Consider the following 4173-nt stretch of genomic DNA (forward strand, 5'->3'; position numbering starts at 1 on the left):
TATCCCACTTCTGGGGAATATATTGTTGCTTGCCATGATTATTGTCATAAGATACAAATATGTCACGTCCGCGTCCTCGATCACGACTACGTCCTCGGCCACCTCGACCACATCTACGGCTACATCCGCGACTACGACCAGAATTTTGAGGTTGAGTCGCATTCACTTCAGGGAATGGACTATCACCAGTTGGTCGGGACTCATGATTTTTCAATAATTCATTGTTTTGTTTAGCTAAGAGGAGACATGCAATAAGTTCAGAATACTTCTTGTTTACTGCTGCAGGAGCATATTAGAGACATGAAAAGTCGAGAATGTCTTCTCTAACATATTTTCATCAGTGACTTTTTCGCAACACAATGATAATTGAGAAGTAATTCTGAATATGGCTGAATTATATTCGTTGACAGATTTGAAATCTTGTAGTCATAAGAGAAGCCAATCATATCGGGCCTTTAGAAGAACGACCAACTTTAGGTGGTCGAATCTTTATCATTTAAGTATTTCAAAGAACAAGAGGATTCACAAGCATAATTAATATACTACAATAGCATCTCCAAAACTCATTGCATCAGGGTGTAAGAATCTATAACAAATCATTCTCATGATAATAAAGATAAATAAAAAGAATTGAAAGAAGAAATATTACCTCAAAGATGGCAAATAGTATATGTTTGTGTTTAGTAGTTGCTCAACAGTAGGCACTTGTATTTTGCGATCATTCAAATGTTAGCCATAAGAAATTGAAATAAGTTTATGGGTAAGAAACTTACCTCAATAGTTCATCAAGGGTTTTCCCAAGAAAATGCCCAATAGTTGATTTGACAAAGTAAAATCCTAACAGAGTCTCGTGTTTCGCTTTCGCTTTAGGTAGAGGCTCCGTTTTCACCTTTTGCTCAGAAGTAAAGACTCGTACTTTTCCTTCGCTCAAGGTAGAGGCTCGTGCTGATAACGTGTTGTGAAACTAATAAAATAAACTACCAAAAGTAGGGATTGAAATAGTAGAGTGAGAAGAGAGGAGAGAACTATAGTATTATTATATTCACTGATCAAAGTACTTCCAGGTTCCAAGGTTACAAATGAAGTAGGATTCACCCCTATATATAGGTGATCCAAGATCAAGGTACATGAACCCTATGAAATACTAATACATGAATTTAGTACTTCAAGTACATCCATAAATGGGTTCATCCAATGTACCAATGAATTTAAGGAGAATACATGTATCTATCTTCTTGAGAATACAAACGGACATCCACATCTTGTAATTATTTCATAACACACATAAAAATTTATATGAATATATACCAAGTCATTAATAATATACACCAACTAAAATAACCAGACAAGTGGACTTTTGCCAATACTGATGCGAATTGCACCATATAATTTAAGAACTATTATATGATAGATCTGTACACTAAGACAATAATATACATAAAGAGAATAAATTTTGTTACTCATTATAAGTTATGTCCCAAAATCAATATCCGAATTCAGAAGGTACAATTTCTCCTATCAGAGCAAGCGATAGTTTTCTTATTATACTTCTGCTGACTAATGTTCTTATAATGCATGGTTGTTGCAGTCCAGTATTATTTTAGTCCTTGATTCCTAATATTGTATTCTAGTACACTATTGCTGACTCGTGTTCTTATAATATTCCTGAATGCCGGCAAAGGATAATTTCTAGTCCTTCATCTGCTATAAGTAGTCTAGCTTACTTCATCATTTCAGTCATCTACTACCATATAGCCTCTTTCAGTTTTAGCACCAAGGAGGAATCAATGGAGACCTTGGTCCAATACCTTTTGCCTCTTGTGCTGTTCCCTCTATCTATCGGTCTCGTTTTCTTCCTTCGCAAGCGCGGTTCTGGTAGGGTGAATCTTCCCCTTGGATCATCCGGATGGCCAATGCTGGGAGAAAATATACCGTTTGCCTTGTTAGGTAGTCAGAAATTCGTAAAAGACAGAATGGAGAAGTGCTCACCAGAGGTATTTCGGACCTCTTTGATGGGAGAAAGAATGGCAATATTTTGTGGTGCACAAGGGAACAAATTTCTGTTCACCAACATGAACAAACTTCTAACCTCATGGTGGCCTCAATCCATGAAGAAAGCTTTGCTCTTCCCTGAATTTGTTGAAAATTCCTTGAAGGAGGTATCAACTCTGAAGCATGGTTCGAAGTCTCGGCTGAGACCGAGATGACTCGACCGAGTCGTCACCGTCTCGGCCCCTACCGATACGATACCGTGACGAAACGATACCGAGATACTTGACTCACCGAGAAATCGGCCGAGACGTCACAGCGACGGATTGACTCGGCCGAGTCACACCGAATCACTCCGAGTTATCCCGAGTCAGGACAAGAAATCGGCCGAGTTACACCGCGACGGATTGACTCGGCCATTTCTTTTGCTATTTTTTATTATTTTTGTTTAGCATACTTTTTTTATATTATTAACAATTTTTAGAATATTAAATACTTTAAAATTTGCGTCTCACAGAGACCACGACCGATATGTCGAGACCGATGTGGAACGTTCCGGGCCACGACCGCAACCGCGACTTTGAACCATGCTCTGAAGCGTAGTTTTATGCACGATATTCTCAAGCCTGAAGCTCTGAAACAGTACATTCCCGTCATGGATGCTATGGCTCGCGAACACATTGAAAAAGAATGGTTTCCAAATAGTGAAGTAAAAGTGTTCCCTCTATAGAAAAAATACACTTTCGATTTGGCTTGTCGATTGTTCATGAGTATTGAAGATCTAGACCACATTAAAAGGTTGGCCGATCCCTTCCATCTTGTTACTAATGGGATGTTCTCTGTGCCAATTGATTTGCCTGGCACGGCTTACAACGGTGCAATCAAAGGTGGAAAGACGGTTCGTGAGGAGCTACTGAAGATCATCAGGAATAGAAGAAATGAGCTAATGCAAAGCAAAGAAACAGCAGGATGCGATCTTTTGTCACGAATGCTTCTTGTTACTGATGAAGATGGCCAGTTCATGAGTGAAATGGAGATCTCAAACAACATAATTGGTTTACTTGTGGCTAGCTACAAGACCACCAGCACTTCAGTTACCTTTGTCTTGAAACACCTTGCTGAGTTTCCACACATTTACAACGAAGTCTACAGAGGTATCAAGCAGAAATTTGTTCCCATGACTATTTATTTGGTCAATATATATGATTTACTTAAAACTATTTATTCACATGACTATTTTGCTTGATGATCACAGAGATGATGGCAATTGCAAAGACAAAAGGGCCAAATGATTTGCTGAGTTGGAAGGACATTGAAAAGATGAAGTACTCCTGGAATGTTGCCCGTGAATGACTTCGTGTCACGCCACCTGCTCAGGGAGCCTTCAGAGAATCAGTCACGGATTTCACCTACGCTGGTTTTACTATTCCAAAGGGATGGAAGGTATGTATATAGACATTAAAGCAAAATCTTAAGTGACAAATTCACCGTTTTCTTAACGTGGTATTGCGTAATTGGCTATGGACAATGCTGACTTTGAGATTTTGATGCCTAATAAGGACTGAATCATCAAAGCTTACTAATAAAAGCAAAATTTTGTTTGTGCTTCAATCACAACACACATATTTGTTCCTTTCCGTTAATCTTAACTATGTGTTATAAATGCACAAATTTGCAGACGTTTTGGATTGTACACACAACACACAAGAATCCCAAGTATTTTCCCGACCCTGAAAAGTTTGATCCATCAAGGTTTGAGGGAAGTGGTCCAGAACCATATACTTTTGTGCCTTTCGGGGGAGGACCACGAATGTGCCCTGGGAAGGAGTATGCTCGATTGGAAGTCCTGGTTTTCATGTACAATGTGGTGAGAAGCTTCAAGCTGGAAAAATTGATCCCAGATGAAAAGACAGTGATCCATTCATCTCCTGTGCCCGTCAAGGGTCTACCGGTTTGCCTCCAACCTCATGGAAATTAACTATGAACATTTTCATAGAAGGGACTGAATTGTGTATTTGATGTTTTCATTTTACCGGTTGCAGCAAAAATAACGGGCACAGCCTTGACCACATGTATAATTCTTTTCAAAAAGTTTGTGCCAGATTCCCAGTTTCTACAAGTTAATGGTACAAATTATTAATTGTTATCAATTCGTCTAGTAAAATTTCCATAATAATCAACTTA

The 4173-nt window shown here is 38.7% G+C and overlaps 1 pseudogene; it reads left to right on the forward strand.

The window, feature by feature from the left end:
• Positions 1-1787: 1787 nt before the first annotated feature.
• On the forward strand, positions 1788-3967 carry LOC113748736 (annotated as a pseudogene).
• Positions 3968-4173: the final 206 nt, after the last annotated feature.

The sequence above is a fragment of the Coffea eugenioides genome, chromosome 10, assembly GCF_003713205.1.
Source record: "Coffea eugenioides isolate CCC68of chromosome 10, Ceug_1.0, whole genome shotgun sequence".
Lineage (NCBI taxonomy): Eukaryota > Viridiplantae > Streptophyta > Magnoliopsida > Gentianales > Rubiaceae > Coffea > Coffea eugenioides.